This window comes from Lynx canadensis, chromosome A3 (assembly GCF_007474595.2).
Source record: "Lynx canadensis isolate LIC74 chromosome A3, mLynCan4.pri.v2, whole genome shotgun sequence".
NCBI lineage: Eukaryota > Metazoa > Chordata > Mammalia > Carnivora > Felidae > Lynx > Lynx canadensis.
The window spans coordinates 108,690,533-108,698,962 of record NC_044305.1 but is presented as its reverse complement, the minus strand read 5'-3'; positions in this window follow the sequence as shown (position 1 = coordinate 108,698,962).

Here is an 8,430-nt window from a genome sequence, read left to right as displayed (position 1 = left end):
CTGACAGCTCAGGGCCTGGAGGCTGTTTCAGATTCTCTGTCTCCCCTTCTCTCTGCACCTCCCCTGCTCATGCTCGCTCATTCTCTCTCTCTCTCTCTCTCTCTCTCTCTCACACACACACACACACACACACACACACACACATTAAAAAAAAAAGATATTTTTTAAAAAGCTGCATCCTTTTGTGGAAGCTTGTGCTGACCTTGGCCCCACTGGGTCATTTCCCTTCTCCTTTCCTGGCAACCTAGTTCCAGACCTCAGGTAACCCCATGGTTTTTAGCTAAGCTCCAGGGCAGTCCTGACTTCTCTTTTTCAGATGACAAATTAAGTATTTCAATTGCCAGGAGCAATAGTTCACAGACTCACAGGACCCTTCCAGGAACTGCTATTCTGAATAAAGTCACCTAGCTGGAAAGTGCAATCAGATAAAGGTAGAGAGAGGAAAGAAAGGTTAATGGGAAGAAAAGAGGAGCAAAAGAGGCTATGTACAGGAATCAACAAATCATTAAACAAAAAATGATTGTTTTTATATACTGACTATTATAATCTCTGTGCATTTGTATAATTTCTGTATATGCATTTGTATGGTTTCTTCCACTCATTTTTAAGATTCTGGAGGTGAAAAGTGTTTGTGTGTGTGTGTGTGTGTGTGTGTGTGTGTGTGTGTGTGTGTGTGTTTGTCCATCTGTGTCTGTATTTAATCTTCTACAGCACCTGGTCTGGTATCTAACACATAAACAACTACCCTATAGAAGGAAGGAATTGGTGGCCCATCTTTCCAGAAACGCCTTCTCCTCTGGCTTTCAGTTATGTCTGACATTCACACCATGACAGTCCCCACCTCTTGGAGGGCTATTCCCTTTGACCAGGTTAGCTGGGTCCTCCCCACTGTCCACAGAGCAGAGCAGAATGCCACGGGAAAGAACCTGCGATGACTTACATCAAGGGAACAGCTGATACATGGGACACTGTCAGTCCTGTGAGACCCAAACAGGATGCGCTCCTGGGACATGTGGCATGGACAGCTGTCCTTGGAGGGGCCCTTGGAGGGGTCCTGAGAAGGCAAACATGGCTCGACTTGGGTCTGATCCCACACTGCAGCCTGGGCCGCAAGGCACAGCACCGAGTGGCTCCCCTATGAATCAAACTGACCATCCCAGTCTCATCCATTAAAATTGGTCTCCGTTAAAATTGGGCTGGACAACTACAGACCTCTGCAGAGCGCGAAAGGCTCTAGAGCAAGGGATGCCCAGAGCCTCCGTCCATCAGGACACGTCAAGAGGCTTGTTTCTTGTTTCTTGTTTGCCTGTTCTGTTCACTGTTTTCATCACTGGTTTATTTACTCATTTATTCACTCCTTCATTAGACATAGTATCTCTGCTTTGTTGCAAAATGGATTTAAGGTGAAACCGAGTAATCCCAAAGATGCCATTTTTCAGTTAATTCAATTGCATCAGTAATTCAATAATTTGAATATCTGCAATAATAATTTGTAATCGCATCAACTGCATTCAGTAATTTAATTTAGCAAATAATTAGTAAATGCCAGCCCTAATAAAGGTGAGACAACATCAGTAAAAAGACAAAGATGGGCCCCACCCAATTGTACCTTCTAGTCTGGGTACAGACGAGTGGGTGTGGGCAAGTAAACAGACAATTACAATTGTGTGCCAGTTGTCTTTCTAGTGATCGTGGCTGAATATTCTCCCTTACTATCAGTCAGTCCCTAAACACTGCAAAAATTAGTTTCCATAGCTGTTTATACTTTATGTACTCTAATGACATCTCCCGGATTGTCATATCATTCCTCAACAACCAAAAATTGCTCCCCAGATTAAGGCCGATGAGGCAACAGGCCCCTGTCCCCCACCCCCAGGCTTTGTTGTCTAAAAGCCTGCTGCTCCCACCTAGACAGTGGCCTTGGGACATTGCTCCCTCCTTCACAAATGGAAGAACTTAACAAACAGGCCTGAGAATGAATGTTAAAGCAATCAGTAGACCATTTAAATGCAACTTGCAAGCTACCAGCAAACAGCAAACTTTGCAGAGATTCCGTTCCAGACCTAGGTCTTTGTTTCACTTCCCTCCACCCTGAGTGCAAGCCAAGGCTTCTCGGGTCACTGAGGACCTGCTGGCCATCCAAGTACTCCTCTGGCTGTTTGCTCAGAGAGAGACCCTCGTTCTCTTCACCTTCCTCGTTTCATGAAAATGCTGATCCCACACTGAGTCCTGTCCAGAGGACCATGGGAAATTCAGATAACCTCTCAGAGCCAGGGTTTCCTTCTGGGGAAAGAGGGATTCTGCTGTCTGCCCTGCCTTCCTCCTCCGGCCTCAGAGCCTTGTGACGTGGACAGCCCATGGAAAGAGAGGGAGAAGGCCTGCTCACTCACCCGCCTGCTGCCAGTCGCCTGGTTCCCTTTGTTCTGTGTTCACCCGCATCCCTGAGGCTTTGCTGTGCTCGAGATAAGTCGGATCACTCTACAGAGAGAGGTCCACGGCCGAGTTTTACTTATTGTTTTCACTTGCTTTTGTTCTGTGTTAACTGGCCCTGGTACTTTTTCCTCCCGCTTGCTTCAAGCATTCCAGATACTTTAAAGGGAATATTTGGTACCTCAAACCTACGTTACAACCTGAAGAAACAAAGCTCTGTGTGAGGAACATAGGAATGAAACTAATCTCAGGTGCTGGGCTTGGGACTGACATCCCACAATTCTCCAGCTACAGGTGACCTTTGAGACGACCCAGGCCAGTCAATGCATTTGACTGATAAGAAATGGAAGCCTGGCCACTGGGTCCACGTCACCCCACAAGTTAGTGAAAAACCAAGACCCGGGAGCAACTATCTTCCACCTCCCCAGAGTCTGAAGGTAATAGCCAGTATTTGTACCCTGAGCTTCGAATTTTTGATTAATGTGTTTGAATTTATGCTCTCATTTCATCTCTTCCAGATGGCACATTTGGCCCGGGAAAGATAAATGACTTCCTTGTGGTCATTTACAAAGTTAGTGTCTGGGTTGTGAGTAGTGTCTGGGTCCTGGAATCCTCGGGCCTGAGGTTCCCAACACCTGGTTTTAATAGCAAATAGAACATTTGGGGGACCTTAGCAAGAGCAGAGCTCTGGACTACAGAAGCCTGGTGATTTACGAGGCAGCCCGGCCATGTCAGATGGTACTACTGTTATACATCTTAGCTTGAAGTAAGGAAGGCTCTCTCTGGTCTGGGCTGAGGGCCAACCGTCTCCAGGCAAGCAGCATCAGTGACACCTAGGGAATTATGCAAATTCCTTAACATCATCCCTGACCAACTAGATCAGAAATCCCGAGAGTGGGACCCACAGTCTGTGTGGGGCCTTGGGAGGATTCTGTACATTCTCAAGTTTGAGGGCATCCACTCTAAGAGCAGTGTTCTCAAGGTTTGGTCCTAGGAATCTAGCCTCAGGATCCCCAGAGGAAGCTTCTGAAACAGGTGATTTGGAGAAGCAATAAAAGATACAGAGTTTACTCCTTCCAGCCAGCATTTCCCAAACTGGCCTAACCTTATTTATTTATTTATTTAGAGAGAGTGCGCACCCGTACGAGAGCCAGGGAGGGGCAGAGAGAGAGGAGAAGAGAGAGAATCCCAAGAAGGATCAGCACTCTCAGCTCAGATTCTGAGACATCCAGGCACCCCCCACCCCAAATTGGCCTAACCTTAAGTATTGCTGTGGACCTCTTGAGAAGACCTCTGTCCCGGCCCCTGCCCTGGGGGATTAAGGATCAGTGTGGGAGAGAGGACTTGACACAGCCAGGCTCAGATTCAAATGCAACCCCTTGGCGGGGTGTGGCCCACTAGTCCAAACTCACTTGAGAATTACTGCTCTGGGGCTCCAACAACCGCTGGTTTACTTACAATATCCACCCACCCCAACACTATCAGCATCTACGAGGGATACACTTGCTGGTCCTACATTCAGCAAATAAGTATTATTCAAAAATTATTATTTTTTTAAGCCCTAGAGAGTACAAAAAAATTTTTTTTTACTTTTATTAAAAAAAATTTGTTTAATCTTTGTTTATTTTTGAGAGAGAGACAGAGTGTGAGCAGGGGAGGAGGAGAGAGAGAGGGAGACACAGAATCCGATGCGGGCTTCAGGCTCTGAGCTGTCAGCAGACAGCCGGACACGGGGCTTGAACTCACGAATCACGGGATCATGACCTGAGCCGAAGTCGGACGCTCAACCAACTAAGCCACCCAGGCGCTCCCCACCCGCCAATTTTTTTAATACAAATTTCTGCCTCTGATCATTTTTTAGGGTTAACTATGGATGGTCAGACATAGAGCAGCCCATGGAGACCTCCAAAACGCAAAGCATTCAGTCTGAGTGGAGAAAAGAGTGTCAGCAAACTAATGAAGAAGAGGGAGACTAAATGGGAGAGAGAGACAAGAAAATGGAGTTGGGCAGAGAAGCTGAGATTTCATAGAGAACTAACGAAGGAAGATTCTGGCCCATGAAATTCATGGTGGTTAAACGTGTGGGCTTTTGAGGCTGCTTAGTCAAGGCACCAATTCTGTCACTTTCTCCCAGGCAATTGACTCAATAATTTGAGCCTTGGTCTCCCCATCTATAAATAGGCTAATAGTACCTCTCTTGAAGGGTCATGAGTAGCCAGTGCAGTGAGGTAGTTGATATTTTACCAGGCTTCATCAGCGGCTGTAGTCATACTGACAAGAAACACTACATCTGTGGGAACTATTTGGAATCTAAGCATCTCCTCTGGTCAGAAATCACTCCAATATAATAACTAATTAACCACCTCTCAATCAAGAGAAATGCTGTACCCTTGTAGACCATCCCTGTGATTGCAAAGCCTGTTCAAGACTTACTTTAAAACCAGACACCACATGGGGCGCCTGGGTGGTGCAGTCGGTTAAGCGTCCGGCTTCAGCCAGGTCACGATCTCGCGGTCCGTGAGTTCGAGCCCCGCGTCAGGCTCTGGGCTGATGGCTCAGAGCCTGGAGCCTGTTTCCGATTCTGTGTCTCCCTCTCTCTCTGCCCCTCCCCCGTTCATGCTCTGTCTCTCTCTGTCCCAAAAATAAATAAATGTTGAAAAAAAAAAATTTAAAAAAAAAAACAAAAAAAACTAGACACCACACACCAATAAACAATGTGTATGCAGCTCTTCTTATCACCACTGATGAACAGAGATGGGCAGATCAGTAAGGAACCTGCTCCCGGGATGGTGGGGCCCAGCAGCCCTCATGGGCATGAAGGGTGCCTGTGTCTCTGTTTTGGCTCAATTTAAACTCAGCGGGACTTAATCCCAGGTGCACCTTCTGCTCGCAGCCCTCAGCTGAGCTGAGCTGAGCAAGTTCCTTGCTGTTCTAAGGCTGTTTCCCTTTTCCCCACCTCACCTCACTACTCCAGGCAAAACAAGTTAAATTGATTAGGGAAGAGACAGGATTGACAAGAATTCTATTTTCTCTGGGAAGCCTCCCGGAAAGGGACAGACCAGTGCTCTGAGCTAGAGCAGGTATAACAGACTATTAATTGGTTAGTGAGTTACTCTCCACTGGTGGTTCTCAGACTTGAGTAAGCATCAGGATTCCCTGGTGGGCTTGTTCTCACACACCCTGCTGGGACCACCTCAGAATTTCGAATTCCATATGTCTGTGGGGCCTGAACCTGTGCCTTTCTAATGAGTTTCCAGGTGATGCTGATGCTGTTTCCCAACCATACTTTGAAGACCACTACTCTACAGTTTGGAGAAACTATGACTTATCAGAAGCTACACTCTATCACAGAAAAATCAAATTGAAAGATACTTTTCCTCAATGGCTAGTTGTAATGAAGGCTGGAAGAAAGCATAAAATAATATCACCAAACAGGCATCAGATCATCTTGATTATAGTACTGGTCCCAATCACCAGTGTGCGAGATTCAGTTTATTGCTAATGAGCATGATGATTTCATAATTTTGTGGAGTTTTTTAAAGTTTATTTATTTTGAGAGAGAGACCATGCATACGAGCAGGGGGGGTCAGGGGCAGAGAGAGAGGGAGAGAGGATCCCAAGCAGGCTCCACACCATCAGCATTGAGTCCCATGCAGGGCTCGAACCCACAGACTGTGAGATCATGACCTGAACTGAAACCATGACTGAGTCACCCAGGTGCCCATCATAATTTTGTTTTTACTTAATGGAGAACTTGGTATCCAGTGTAATATGAGGGTACTTGAATGATCCATTGGCCCAAAAGCATCTCCTGCTTTCTGAGAAATTTCCAACATCAGAATCACAAAGTCAGGGATGAGATGACTAGAACTACACAGGGAACTCCATAGAGAACGGAGAGGACCCTTGGTCTTCTCTCAGAATGAATGTTCTCTCAACATTCATTGAGTTCGTTTGTTAACACTTTGGAGCTGAGATAGACACAAAGAAGTTCTGTAGGTAGAACCATGGCTAAAACCAGCTCCAAGGAAAATGAGATGGGGGCAGAGGGCAGCCTGAAGACAGGTGTGAGAGTGGCTGCCCCAGGAAAGAGACACTGAAATGTAGTTACAGGGAGGTATTGGGGTACCTGCTTGGTGTACCGCCATCTTGATCACCTAGGCAGACGCTAGACACAAAAGAGAGGAGGGAAGATGTGAGCAAAACAGCTCCTGATCACTCCAAAAGGGAAATCAGCAGGCACATTAATGACTTGGCTCCTGACCAGCTATGCGGGTTCCGTTTAAGTCACAAGAGCCTCGTCTCTCCCTCGTGTATTGTCCCAGTTCTCATCCTGCACTCAGGAAGACAGGCTTCCTGTAAAGGTCATTCCACAAGAAGGTGGGTCACTTATTTCTGGGAGGATGTGGTACAGGTCCATGGAGGGAGAAGACATTCAGCTCAACCTCGGATAGAAATATGTACCCTGAAATTGGAGCTGCCTTTTGCTAATTCCCGTGGAGACTGGTGTCAGGTAACTGAGGACAAGGTTGTAAACACAGGGTGCAGGTTCAGAGGTCCTCACGTCATGGGTGCCAGCCAAGAATGGAATGATCAAGAACAAAATCAAATCCAAACCTTGACGGTCTCCTTCGGCATCTGCAAGCAGTCTGCCACCAGAAAGGGGCCCCCTGGGGAAGAGTTCTGCGTGGAACTGGATCCTCTGAAAGGCTCCCAGTCTCAGTGACTGAAGGCAGCCTCACCCCATTTCAGGAGCAGAGAGCTTTGCTCCCCAGTCACAGTGAACTGCGTCAAATGCTCAAGGAGCACCCTCTTTGATCAGCCTTGCCTACCTGGTCCCCTGAACACCCTCAGGGGCTCTCCTTTGTTTGTACTCACAATATTGTCCTTGTCTGGATGTGTCTCTCTTCTCTCCCTACTCATTTTTCTAAAATCCTATTCATTTTTCAAGGATTAACTGGAAGACACTTCCTCCCTGAAGCTTCCCAGGTCATCCCTGCCCATGGAGATCTCTCCTTCCTGTGAATTATTCATCTTGCCTGTCTCTGCCATTCATCTGGCTTTTTAAATGACCTCTACTCCCTTCCAGGTTAGTGGACTTGACTCTTAGACATGTCTACTCAGATGATTTTACTTTTTCTGACATTTCCCCGAGCAAATAGCACAGTTTTGTGTGCACGGTAGACACTCAAATACTTATTGTTTGACTGCTCTTATGGATTATGGACAAACTTCTTTAAAAAAAAAATTTATTGGACCTGGATTGTATCTTCTCAGAAGTACATATTCCAGCCTTCTGAAACTTATAACATAGAAAGAAGGTCTTCCTAAGTACAGGAGAATGGAACAGGGCATATCTGTTCATACAGGGAAAAAACAGAAAATAGAAACCATTGATAATCCCACCATCCAGAGTCAACCAGGGTTTAAGTGTTAAGATATGGCCTTCCAAACATTTATATAGGTAGATAATTTTTTTAATATATTAAAAAAATTTTTTTAATCTTTATTTACTTTTGAGAGAGAGAGAGAGAGACAGAGAGAGAGAGAGAGAGAAGGTGAGGAACAGAGAGAGGGAGACACAGAATCCAAAGCAGGCTCCAGGCTCTGAGCTGTCAGCATAGAGCCCAACGTGGGGCTCGAATTCACGGACTGCAAGATCATGACCTGAGCTGAAGTCGGACGCTTAACCGACTGAGCCACCCAAGTGCCCCAATAATTTTTTTAATAACAGCTTTATTGAGATATAATTCACATATCATACAATTGGATAGCCATATGGAAAGAGAGAAAATTTAATCCATTTCTCACACTAAACACCAGAATATTTCTAAATGAGTCAAAGATCTAAATGTAAAAATGAAATATAAATCAAAGGAAAAAATGGGTGAAGTATTTTATAAACTAGGAGAGGCAAAATCCAGAAAGATGAATAAATTTGGCTCCATGGTAACATAAAAGCATCTTAAGTAAAATCAAAAGGCAAGTGAAAAATTGGAA